Source organism: Lepidochelys olivacea (genome assembly GCF_965140295.1).
Source record: "Lepidochelys olivacea isolate rLepOli2 genome assembly, chromosome: 7".
Classification (NCBI taxonomy): Eukaryota; Metazoa; Chordata; order Testudines; family Cheloniidae; genus Lepidochelys; species Lepidochelys olivacea.
Window position 1 is genome coordinate 69190606 of NC_140417.1, and position 13948 is coordinate 69204553.

At 43.7% G+C, this 13948-nt stretch overlaps 1 protein-coding gene across 3 annotated transcripts in view; it reads left to right on the forward strand.

Moving 5' to 3' along the window:
- TSPAN14 (tetraspanin 14) overlaps nucleotides 1-13948 on the forward strand; it is an 80327-nt gene that overhangs the window by 42533 nt on the left and 23846 nt on the right. The window lies entirely within an intron of this gene.

The following is a 13948-nucleotide window of genomic DNA, read 5'->3' on the forward strand; positions in this document are numbered from 1 at the left end:
AGCTGCTTCCCAACCTGGGAGCCGCATAGTGCAGCGGCTAGCAGGGAGCCTGCCAGCCCCCCTGCACAGTGTGGCAGCACTGCCAACTGGACAGTCAACAGCCCGGTCAGCAGTGCTGACCGGAGCCACCGGGGTCCCCTTTTGACTGGGTGTTCTAGTCCAAAACAGGACACCTGGCCACCCTAAGCACATAAAGAACATTATGCCTGTTCGTGCACCTTTCAGACCTAGCCTTACAGCTATCACAACCCCACATTGCCTTCAGTTGCCACCAGGAAACAGATTTTTCTGTACACTCTTGACTGCATGTACATAAAATAAAAGTGGTGGCACAGACAAACTCGCAATATTATAATGGACTCCTGCATCGATGGGGACCCTTTCATCCAAGGATCTCAAAAGGCCTTGTGAGCATGAGGAGCCGCAGTAAAGCCTGGGCTACACTTAAAAATTAGATCAACCTAACTACATTGCTCAGGCTGTGAAAAATGTCATGCCCTGAATGCCGTAGTTAAGTCGACCTAACCCCCTGCGTAGATATAGCTAGGGTTCTTCTGACAACCCAGTTCCCACCTCTCAGAGAAATGTCATAACGGTATCACTGTAGCATAGGCATTCCCTAAGCTAGGTATAGAGTTCATTTCACCCACTACTAAAAAAGCCAGCCATCTGTGGACTAGAATTGCATGAGCTGTTGAGGAGTGTTGCTGTGAGTTGTTAGACAGCTCAGACCAGGAAATGGAGAAGTAGGAAGGAAAAACGAAATATATTAAGTAAGATTTGGTCGGGACTCTGTGCTTAAAACATACTAAGCTCCAAACTGTATTTATGTTGTATCCATAAAGTCTGTTAGCAACAGAGTTCCCCAGTGCCAAGATAGGATATTGGTTCAATACAGATTTGGAAGGAAGAGTTCCACCTACTGAATCTCCAGTGCCATTTCCTGTATCACATACCCTGCTGTCTATATAACAGTTTTGGTGTTGCAGCCACCTTTTCAATCCCCTGACATACCTCCATATGCAAGCTTGTGGTGTAGACAATGCCTGAAGTGCTACTTGGTGATCCCTATCCAAATACTCACCTGACTCAGCCTGACCTTCCCTAGCTTGTGAGATCCAATGGCACTGGATTAGCTAAAAATAGGATAGTGTTGAATCTAGGTATTGTTAAAATATTTATTTGCAATATTTCAAATTAACTATAGGTAAATAATCAGCCTTGCAAGATTCTGCTTGTTTAGGGCGAAGTAAAATCTCTAGGTTTTTCATTGTCCTCACTCATCATGGGAGAGAGCAGGCAAGTAGCTCTTGTGCCTGGACAAATAGATATTCATGAAGGCTGAATAAAACCATACAGCTTAAATAAACATAACTCTTTTTTTAGGAAATTTGGTATTTTTTTCCTTTTTGCAAATAGCTATTTTCAGAGACATCTATTTCCTTGGGGGGAAAAAAATTATATTCAAAACTTGCTTCCTTTCAGGAAACAGTCATGGCCTTCTACATTAAATCTCTTGAGTGCCTGAGATGGTCTCTGTCTGTTATGGCACTACATTAATTTGTGGTCCCTTTTTTTTTTCCCCCTTCCATCTCACACCAGAAGCAGTCAGGTTGTGACCTATAGATTTGCTGAGACAGACTTTCGATTTCCCTGAAATAGATATAAATATATTTTTCTTTTCTTTCGTCCTTATTGAAGATTCCACATTGTGACCATTTCCTGCTGTTGATTTGCCTGATGTCTGCTGTTTAAACTATGAAGTTTAACCTAGTGTTCACTATACTTTCATTTTTCTCATGTGTCTAGCTGATCAGGCCCAAAATTTAACTAGGCTCTAGAAAAATTATCCATGCTTATAAAACCTTTGTTGTTCAGATCAAGGGTTGTAAGCAAGAAGTTATTGATATCTCATTTTCTGATGAGAAATATGGGTCTCTTGGTATCTATGGTGTATTGGAAGCTGTGTAAACATTACCAGCATCACTGTAAATCCTAAGGGTTTTTCTGGTCCTGTTTGCAGGCCAAGGGGCTCTGCGGGAAAGCTTGCAATCAGTCAGTTCTGCAGAGAGCCAGCCTCGAGAGAGATGAGTTGAGTTGTATCTCTCTGTTTTAGAGAGGTTGTGCTCTCTGTCTCTCTTGTTTTTAGTTCTTGCATGTTAAGGGTTGTGTATTTTAAGAAACAGTATTATGTTGCAACCTTCCAGTAATAGTTAAAAACATAGAATTCTAACTTCTCCATGTGTATGCCTGAACATAACAGTACAATCAGTTGTGAACATGTGCAAATGATTCAGCCCACACAGTAAGTCATCTCTTTGCATTGTCCATCCTTTCTTGTAAGCAGAGGGAGTATAGAATTAGTAAGAGTCCTGTTCTCCTACCATGGTCCTCGGGGTGGAAGGTTCCTGTGCTTTTCAATACATTGTCTTAATAAACATTTTAGAGGTACTGCTGCTTTAAGTCTGGTAAAGCCAAGAACTTTCTCACAGCTGAACATGAGCCTTCACAATATACTAGTTCTTTGCCTCATTAGGTGGGCAGATCTTTCATTACCTTGGGAGTTCTTCACACCGGATGTCTTCCATACTATATATAGTGTAGTTGTAGCCATGTCAGTCCCAGGATATTGGATATTAGCGAGACAAGGTGGGTGAGGTAACAGAAACTGGTCTCATAAAAGAAGTTACCTCCGCTACCTCGTCTTCCTCCACTCTAGCATGACTAGGGCTGAATCTCCCATTGAGATTTCCCTGTGTTCTAAAACCACTTCGGGGCGAACACAGCATTATTGTGCTGCATCGTGAATGACAGCTTCACGGGATAAGGTGATAATTCTGTGCTTCTAAGGGCCAGATTCTGACACCCTTATGTGGAGTAGTACCTTTCTCTGAGAGAGAGATGTCAGTGGGACTGTGGAGAAGTAGGACACTAGTCCGAATGCATACGTCTACACTGCAATTAAAAACCTGTGGCTGGTCCATGCTAGCTGACTTGAGCTTGTGGGTCTTGGGCTGCAGGGCTGTTTTATTGCAGTGTAGACTTCTGGGTGTGGGACCCTCCAACCTTGCAGGGTCCTAGAGCCCGGGCTCCAGCCCAAGCTCTGAAGTATACACTACAATCAAACAGCCCCACAGCCCGAGCTCGAGTCAGCTGGCACAGGCTAAACATGGGTTCTTAATTGCAGTGTAGACATGCCCAATGAACCAAAGCTGTGGCTCTAACCCTGTGTTTTTTGGCTGTAGAGCAGTGCTCCAAAATGCCTACCCTTCACCTTGAAAACTCATTGGAGGGCAGGAGGGATACCCCAATAATGCTTTTGTTCTGAACTGCTTGCACTCTTGAGATCCAGTCCAGGAATCATGGAGCGAAAGGGGGAAGGATTGAGCATTCCAGAATTCTCCTTATCCTTACTCACATCTCGACAGGAAGAGCAGAATGCAGTTCATTGTGATGTACCTTGAGTTACTTCCTAATTCTGCTCCTGGCCGTTAGCAATTGGGATTTCAGATGTTTAGAAAAAAATACAGTAATAGGTGGGAAACCATAGGATGATGCAAGCCCAGTATCTTTGCTCTGAACAAGATAACGCTACAGTCATCTCAGGTCAACTTTAGTATAAAATTTACGGTTTATAAAAATAAAATGATCTTTTAAATCTAAGACTAATATCAACATTTTCATGATGTTAATGGAAAAGATTTCTTGGGATTTTTAAATTGCAGCTCCTCTTTTTGCTCAGCTGTGCAGTGGAGCGAGGAAGGAATCCACAGTGTCTTGTACAGCTCTGAAAGGACATCTAGAACAGCAGCCCCTGTGCTTGAAGGAGAAAAGCAGCTGTTACCAAGTTGTTTATTGACCCCAAGAGCAACTTTCTAGAAAGGGGACAGGGAGAGAAAGAGAGGGGAGTATATTGAGCCATGGCTCCACTCATGTTATATGCTGGTGGTTTAAGTTCACAGCATAAACATGGGGAATTTAGATAAACATAAGTACTTTTGCTGGAAGGTTGTAGCGTGACACTACTTTCGAACCCAGAATAACACCTAAAAACCCTGCCACGGAGAGAGACTTAAACAGGCTGCTGTCTGAGGCAGAACTCACCCCACTTTACTCTAAGCAGTCTGGCTGCAGGCTGACTGATCCCATGCTTCCCTACAGGGAGGCCTGGCTTCAAGCAGGGCCAGGAAAACATCAGAGTATTTAAAGTGATGGTTTACAATTTTAACAGTTTTTTTCAATACACCACACTTGTCAGCAAAGCAGGTTTTGTCACATGGGCGACAGAATGTGTACACCCATTGAAGGAGAGTAGCAAATTACTCTTATCTTCCCAATGCAACTGGTGACCTGCAAAAAGCATTGTGCCTCCTAGTCAGTAGGAATGTTTCCATGCAGTTTTGGATCAGGCCCCGAGATGGAATACCTCTGAAGCAATTTTTCTGTATGCCTTCCCCATTGCAGGATGGTGACTAAATAAATACCCCAATTTAGCCCTATGTGAGGAGAGGCAAATTGGATTTTAGGTCTTTGTTTTTTAATAGTTAAAGGTGTTGCTGCTGACATAGATGAGGGGATTCAGAGAGGGTGTGAGACTGATTTTAAAAGTAAGTTTGAGCATTACTGTCTCCTTTCAGAGTGCAGTTGTTCTATATAACAATGAATAATTCAGACAATCCTACAAAATAAGAGGGCATTTCTCTCTGAACAGAATATAAAAAGAAAACCCAACATTTCAAAGTTGTCGTGGATCTATAAACCCCAGGGCAGGAAGGGCGCAGCTGCTGTGGCTCATTTGAACTTCCTGTTCGCAGAGGTGTGGTGGATTTGTTGTGTATGTTTCCATCCAACCTCTTTCATGGTGCATGTGGGTTTACTGATTGTAAAGTGTAGAGGCCAATCTGGATGATCCAAGATGACATTCTTGTTTTAAAACATGTTGTTTGAGTCCATGTAAAAGGCGGATGCCTAAAACAGAAACTTCTGTAACATTCCAAGGCTCACTAATTTGCAGCATGACACACTCACTCTGGGTTAACTTTTAAGGTCATTTGTCACTACAGAATATCATTACAGATTTTTTCAGCAGTTATCAATGAGGCATTTAAAGTCTCACATGGAATTTAAAAACAAGGAACTCACTCATTTAAATATTTGCACTTTGGCAGCCATGTGAATCTGCTCCATCATTCCACTTCTATAAATTCACTGATAGATATAGAGTTCTGTGACCTATTTCAGCAGATGATTTCAAATGCAGTGCATCTGGGGCCTGATCCTGCTCCTATTTGAGGTTGAGGTGGTTCAACATCTTGGACGATTAGGCACATACACCAAGGGGAGTACCACCTCTGATGGTGAGTCACCTCACTACCACCATGGTTGGATCAACTCCCAGCCCATGTGGATAGTAACCAAAACTTGTAAAAATAGGATGGTTGTCTGATGACCCATTTAATGATGGGTTTGCTCTCTGTCCATTGCTTCTGGACTGGTATCCACTTCACAAAAACAGCACTACAATTAGATTCATTTGTAGTTCTTGTTGGCAGTTCTTTGGTCTGACCTCTCACCAAAGACCAAATGAGCATGGAGACTGAGAGGCCCTCCAGCTCTGAGAGGTGGTCCTTGTAGCTCACGTTAGAGCCACATAGGCTGGGAAATAGATCTGGGAGAATAGTGTGGAATGAAAATCACAGTGAATTCTAAATTTGGGTGTGCTCACACACAGCTCCTTCAGCACTCACTTGTGTAAGATTTTGTTCTCATGGATATCTGGCGCATTTAGGAGGTGAGGGTGGAAGCTCATGCCTGGAAAAACATGCTGGTTCACTGTGTGATCATGCTAGAAGGTGTATTCATTTCAGAAGTGCTTGCAAGGTCATCAATTTATATTGCTGAATTTGGATGTAAGGCTCTTAGTCAATTGGGAATGCACAGTAACTTGTGATAGGCCTCCACAAATTGTGACTACTGACAGCAATACTCCAAGGGCCAGATTGTGATACCCTTACCTAAAGGCTATGTAGTAAGGGTGTCACAATTTGGCCCATAGTGCACCATTGACAATTCATAAGCTAACATGCATTCATCCAAAACATTTTTTCAAATGAATCTGAACAGGGAAACAGCTCTTTTCTACTGGGTAGCTTGCACTGCGGCTGTTCTTGGTGAAATAAGCTTCTACATCTCTTAGTTCTCGCGAGTCAAATGGCTAAGAAGGAGTGAGCCTGCTACTGTTTCCGTTGTTGATTCTCAGTGCATAATTGACTGAGATTCAACAGTGAGGCTGCAAAGTTGTTGAGGGTATGATCTGGCCTACAAAATAGCTGGCTGGTAATGCACAAGAAGGAAAGAATGCAGCTGACTTTCAGAGCACAACCTGAGAGCTTGTGGTGACAGAAAAATATATCCTCTTAATTGTAAACTGAGAATATGCGGCTTGGAAGGTGCTGGAGGTGATTAACATGGAAACCCAAAGTGCTGTTTTTAGTCACTTTTCAGAGTAGACCTACACTTCGAAAGAAATACAAGTTTGCCTCATTTCTATTACTGTAACAGACAAGTCAGTCAACTCTCTGAGTGACAGTAACATAACAAGGAAGTGGGAAAAAGTGGAATGTACATAGCAAATCAATTTTAATTTTTCTGTGCTATGTCCAAAGGCCCCTGTGATCCTTCATCTAGAGTTAAAACATTGTTATACCAAAGAGATGAACATGTTTTTTTATTATCCCCAGATTGGGAGCAACAAAGACACGTGGAACTGTAGAGAGAAATCAAAAGACACTATCTTCCCCTTTCCTTCCAGGACCAATGGGACAGAGTGTCTTTTCTGCTGAATCTTAATAAGAGGAAGCAGTTTTCCTGTCAGTCTCTGAAAAATTCTCCATAGCCTCTTGCAGTACAGTAATAAATAATCAGAAGCAACACGCAGCTGTTTTAATTGTTGGGTGTCCAGTCCCACTGCCCAACAACTCCTATCTAGGCAGGGTAAAATATGCTGCCTAATGGAAACCAAAATAAATGCTTCTCAATTAAGAAATCGATTTTTTTTTAAAAAAAAAATTAGGATGGGAACAAAACAGGAAGGCTGTAATCCGTTCAAACACAACAAACATGAAGGCGTTAAATAGCTCGCTATGTGAATAGCGGCATGGTCCTCTCTTCTTTTTGTGTGTATCAGCTAGTCCCATTCCATTAATTTTCTAGAAATCTTCCTCAAGTTCCAGTTAACCCTTTACCTACTGCCAAGATTAACCCATGCTGTGGCAACTTGCTACCTTGTCTCCTGCACCCTACACCAGCCTCTTCTTCTCTTGCCTTCTGGTATCATTGTGGCGCATGAGTAGGAAATATTAGATGAATGTCTTTAAAAAGAGCTGGTTGAAACTCAGAATTCCCTTTCCACTGGATATGCCTTTGCTTTGAAAAGAAAATTTTCTCACTAGAACAAAACCTAGACATTTTCAAAATTTTCCTTAAGAGAAAAAAAATCAATTTTTCCCCAATATGGAAAAAAATTGAAGTATTTCAATTTGTTCCCTTCGCCTTCTCTACTCTTTGCCCCCCTCCCCCCCGAGTTCCTGCACTGCCTCCTGGAGTTGTGGGAGCCTAGAAGGCATGAGAGCCCCAGTTCAAGCCAGGACGTCCAGTTCCACAGCAGGGACCCTGGAAGTCCTGGACTTCCCAGTCAGGCTAAATGGCAGGGCTGTCCTGGAAGCTTGACTCTGGAGGCTCAGGATCCTCAGCAGCCCACCAGGCAGGAAACTACACAGTCTTCTGTTAAAAGTTTGTTGAAACCAAAATGTTTCCATAGATCAGCAGTTTCTGATGCAAATCGGTACTGGAAAATTTCCTAACTAGCTCTAGCTTTGAACTTTTGTACAATAGAAAATCCACAATGAAACACTTCTATTCCCTACCTGAAAAAGTCACTGCTTAGAGACTTAGGTGTGGTCTAGGTCACTACTACTTTTGACACATCCATATGTTTTTCAAAGCTTATTAAAATGAGGGAGGTTTTGTTAACACTCAAGGTGTGTACTTGCTTCATCATGACCAAGTTGCATGTTCACTGTATGCTATTGCTCATCTAACCTTGAAATGGAAGTTTAACTAGCATCACTTTGTCCACCCATGGCTGTTTCATGCGTAATTGTTTTGCATCACTTTCTGTGTGCTTGTCCTACTATGTGATACTGAGCTCTTGCAGAATCATCTGACACTCTTTTGAGTAACTAGGTATAAAATGGCTTATACATCACCCTTAGCATTTTTAGCCACAGAGCAAACTAGGAATTTCTCCCACTCTGATCACTGCTATGCCTGTGGCAATAGAAGCTGTGACACTTCAAAATCCTGACATCTGCCTAATGTGTAATGATAAAAAAGCTCTGTGCTTTCCCCCCACCTTGACTCCATCATGTGGAATTAGCTGTAGTGTTCAGCTCACAGAAGGTGGTTGTTCCAGATATGGCTGCTTTTGCTAGAAAAAGGTTATTTTTTTTAAGATATTGCACTCTACTTCTCAGCAGGCATGTATTGTCAAGCCTAGAGGGGAATAGCAGATCACAGACTCAAGAGAAATGAAGTCCTCCATAGTGGTAATAGTAGAAGTACTGGTTCTGAGATAGTGGAAGTGTCAGACAAGAACACCATTTAATATGATCTCAAGGGGAGAAATCAGGCTTACTACAAAAGAGCAGAAGACACGTTTTGGTGAGCCCAAAATTGGATTGAAAATTATATATGTAATGTCTGCAGTCAGTTCTTCATATTAATTAAAAAGAACTATGGCCAGCTGCCTAGCACTCACAAATAGTAATAAAAGTGCTTCTGTAAAGTGAATGAAGGGGGTGAGAATATAGCACAAGCAAACAAACAATTTCAGACCTGGGAAGAATTGCTGTAAGTAATAAGGAAATTGTCTGAGAAATTAAGAAAAATCCTTTATAATCTGGAACACAGTTAAGCCACCCCATAAAAAGCAGCGGGGGGACACCTAGCAAGTGATGGTTGGGTTCCTTGTTGCTAAGCACCTTAGAAAAGCCAGTGTTGGCTGTCTAGAGTCTGGTTATGGCCTGTCAGCAAGGGGGAGGGGAGCAGCGTTCATACCGCACTCCCCATCAGTGCCCAGGCTGGGGAAGCTAATGATCCAACCAGCGGACCAAATACTTTGATGAATCCTGGTCACGTGCCACCTGAGGCATGTTGCACATATGCTAAGAAGAATCAAGAATGCACAAAGTATAAATCATGGCAAAGAGCTGACTTCAGTTTAAAAACCAGTGGTCTTCTAGCACAATGCAGCTCTTGCCAACGGAAACTCCTGAAAGTTGGTTATGATCCCAGGCTTTGCATACTTGAGTTAGCGTTCCTACTGCACTTCCTTTTGGCTGAGAGAAAGCAAGTATGGTGTCAGTCTAATGTTGGATTCAGCCTGTTTCTGGGGAACTGTACCCTCCGTGCCAAGGGCAAGGTAGAGTTTTTTCCCATCTCTAACTACTCTACACCCAGAAGGCAGCATTCCCAAAGCTGGTTAGGTATCGGTAAACTAGGCAGCTGCCGAAGATGGCAGGTTTGGCCTGTTCACCCCTCTGTCATGAAGGTGGGACAGCCTGGCTAAATCTGCCACTCAAGGCCTAGGAGGAAGAGGGTGGCATGTTGACATGTTGATTGTTTTGAGTGGCCTCTGGGTGGGTGTCTCCTCTCCTTCATCTGAAACTGTTTATGCATAGGTTTCTGAGATGTCTCCAAGCTTTTGGGTAAATGGTTTCTATTATAGACTTAGAGAAGTGAGAATGAGACCTCATTTACTCTCAAACTGTGGAAAAGCTTTTGCTATAGCAGCATATTATTAACCTACAAGGTCAGCAGGTATGCTCTAGGGGAGCAGATAAAGAGCTGGTTAGCTCAGACATTGGGAGTGGAAAATTTCATCTTTGTTTGGATACTGATACTGGGTGTTAAGACAGAGGCTGCCTGTGACTACAAAGTGTTGAGGTCAGAGCAAGGATCAATTTTTGCTTCACATGAAAGAGTTGAGTTAATGGGGGTTATAGAATGTTTAAGTCAGTGCAAAATCTGGGTTAGTTTCTCAAACTTGATGCTTTCTGAAAAGGAAGGAGTTGGAGACCATCCTTACCACCTAATTCAAAGTGGCTTAAAGTTAGGAGCAGGAAGCAAAGAAATGGCTTATCTAATTGAATGGGAAGGGGGTTAGGTAATGAGTCTTGACATAGAGAAATCATAAAAAAAGGGAATACAGGAGCACTCAGTCTAGTGCTGCCATGTAAAATTACTAAACAGGGGAATGAGCTGTGTGAAGTAGTGCATGAAATTCTCTGAAATCATCACCAGAGCGCAGATAAGCAGTTTTAAAAAATGGGCCATGGGATAATAGAATGATCCCTTAAGGAGGCAGCATGCACTTTTTTAATAAACAGTTTTTAAAAGGAGTTAATTTTTTATTTGTAGGAGGAAAAAATGCAGTGGGCTAAAACCAAGCCCTGAAAAGGCTTGTTTTATGAGGAGACATTAAAAAGAATGAGGCTGGTCATCTTAGAAAAGAGGTGACTGAGGTGGGCTATGATAGGGGTCTCTAAAATCATGAATGGTGTGGAGGAAATGATAAACAACACTTCTGTATTCCCTTCACATAACACAAGAACCAGGGGTTTAAAACAAACGTACGGAAGTACTTTACACAACACAGTCAACTTGTGGAACTTGTTGCCAAGGGATGTTGTGAATTCCAAAAGTATAACTGGGTTCAAAAAAGAATTAGATAAGTTCATGGAGGATACATCCATCAATGGCTATTAACCAAGACAGTCAGGGAAACAGCCCCATGCTCTTGGTGTCCCTAAACCTTGGACTGCTAGAAGCTGAGACTGGATGACAGGGAGTGGCTCATTCAATAACTGCCCTGTTCTGTTCATTCCCCTGAAGTATCTGGCACCAGCCACTGTCAGAAGACAGGATACTGGGCCAGGTGGACCATTGGTCTGACCCAGTATGGCCATTCTTATGTTTGTAATCCTGCTTATTCAAAGGTCATACTTCTGGGTGGGTGTCTTCTGCCCTGGTTCCACGCAGTTCCTGGAAGTGGCTGGCATTTTTCTCCAGCTCCTAGGCAAAGAAAGGCTTGGCCACAGGGGCTCTGCATGCTGCCTCGCCTCAAGTGCCGGCTCGGACAGTGTAGTGGGAACAGCGGCCAATGGGAGCTGCAGGGGTGGCACGAGTGGCCGGGGGCAGCGTGCAGAGCCGCCTGGCCGTGCCTCCACCTAGGAGCTGGAAAGAAATGCCACCCGCTTCCGGGAACCACCTGAGGTATGCGCTACCTGGAGCCTGCACCACCTCCTATGCCCCAGTCCTGAGCCGCCTCCTGCACCCAAACTCCCTCCCAGAACCCGCACTCCCTCCTGCACCCCAAACCCCTTGTCCCTGCCCCCACATCAGAGCCTGCACCCCTAGCTGGTGCCCTCACTCCCCCCACACTTCAACCCTCTGCTCCAGCCCAGAGGTCCCACCCCATCCAAAACTCTCATTTCTGGCCCCACCCCAGAGCCTGCACTCCTAGCCAGAGCCCTCACCCTCTCCTGCATCCCAGCCCCTGTCCAGCCTAGTGAAATTGAGTGAGTGAGCAAGGGTGGGGGAGAATGAGTGATGAAAGGAGGGGGGATGGAGTGAGCAGGGGGCGGGCCCTTGGATAGGGGGTGGGGCAGAGGGCAAGGGTGTTCAGTTTCTGCAATTGGAAAGTTGGCAACCCTACTGTAATTCCTGGGGCTCTGATCTATGATTGAGGCTAGTAGTGCACTAGGAGCCGTACGAACCAGAATAAAAAGATCCTTGCCCCACAGAGTTTACAAGCTAATATGGATACTGACAGACTGACTGAGGGAATACAAGGAAACAATGAGACAATATTGGTCAGCATGACAGGCTGCTGGTGTGCTGAGACCACTGCCTAACTGTAGTCAAGTTTTTTGTAGGCATGACAGCAAATGATTAATTTGAAGGAGGATAATGAGGTAGGTTTGTGGACGTTTATGGGGATCTCCTCTCAAACATGAAGGGAGGCGCATGGGAGGAAAGCGTGAAGGTGCTTGTTTGAAAATACAATAATTACATGATGGAGGCTACGCTTATTGACCTGTCAGGCATGGAAATTGACACTGAATGAAACATTATGGCTACAGTGAGGATAAGCTGTAAAGGGCCTTGAGAGTGACAATAAGCGGCTTATGTTTTTGATGTGGTAGAGGCGGAAGCTAGTGGAGGGATGCAAAGAGGAAGGTGATGTGGTCAAAGCAAAGGGCTACGAGTGACTTTTTTTTTAAAATCAGCCTTGTGAATGGGTATAGGTGGAGCAAGATTGTATTTGTCAAGGCCAGAGAGAAGGATGTTGCAGTAATTGAGATGCAAGATAATGAGAGCCTGGGTGAGCATTTTAGCTGCATTGATTGATAGGAAAGGTGGTATTTTAGAGAGATTTATTTCTGCATAACCTGCAAGATTTAGGTATATGTAGCCCAAGGTCCAGTGTGCTTCAACAGCAGCCCCAGAAACTACAAGTTGTGGACTACAAACTGAGGCATGCTGGGAGAACTTGCTAGTTCCTGCCAGGATGTACCCTCTGTTCCGCCAGCAGGAGGTCTCAGCATTGACTGAGCTGGGAGCACGTAGCAGGCAAGCAGAGAGGAGGCTACTGGACTGTAATCCTGTTCTATGTTCTTTACAGAATAAAGCCTTGTTCCTGGTGGTTTGTCTGAGTGGGTCTGGTCTGAGGTGAACACACACTGACACACAATGCAGAGCACATAAAGGAGCCTCAGGCCCAGTTTCCCAAAGTTGTGTAAAAAGTCGCAAGGCAGGCTTACCCTATCTTGAACAACCTCATACTGGACCAGTGAACAGGAGAAGAGACTACATATAGCCTGGATGTGGCAACGTAGAAAGAGGTTTGAGTCAAAGATGTCCAGATTACATGTCTGTGTTGTGATGGTGTCCATTGTAATCACGAGAGGACGTGGGAGGACTTGAGTTGATGTCTAGGCATCCACAAGGAGACGTCGGGGAGAGAGTGGGAGGTGCTGAGATTTTGGTTTGGACAGAAAGAGACAAGCCTGGAGTAGATAGGTAGATCTGCGCGTCATCAGCATGTGGAGATGGTAGCTGAATTTGTGTTTTGCAGATGAGATTACTTAGAAAAAGAAGAGAAGGAGACCAAGGACAAAGCCATCATAACCCCTGCAGAAAGCTGGGGGAGGAGGAGTATCCTCTAAAGGAATGATTAGAGTGACAGGAGAACCAGCATAGTACAGAGTCACAGAACCCAAGGGAGAGCAAGATTTAAAGAAGGCGATAGGGTGACCAGATAGCAAGTGTGGAAAATCGGGATGGGGGTGGAGGGTAATAGGAGCCTATGTGAGAAAAAGCCCGAAATATTGGGACTGTTCCTATACAATCAGGACATCTGGTCCTCCTAGGAGAGCATGGTCAACTGTCCTCAAGGAGGATGAGGATGGAGTACTGGTTCTGAGTTTTGGCTAGGAAGAGGACATTAGAGATTGTTTCTCTACTGCAAAATGGGGATATGATACTAACCATCTCAAAGTACTCTAAGATTTAAAGAGGCAAAACACTAGAATTATTACTTTAGGCCCAGATCTTGCAAACATTTATTCACATCCTTTTCTTTATTCAAATGAGTATTCCCCTTGAAATCAATGGGATTATTTATATGCATAAGTATTTCAATATCTGGGCCTTAAATCCAATGTACATTCTTTTCAAGCACATCTGTTGCTCTCTGCCTTTTATTGTTGTAAACTCTTTGTATCAGCATTCCAGAATCACAAGTCTGAGAGTCTGGGGTTGAGATGGCTCAGACCCATTCATCATTAGAGTACCTAGTACTAGCCACAGCTGATGGTCAGGCCTG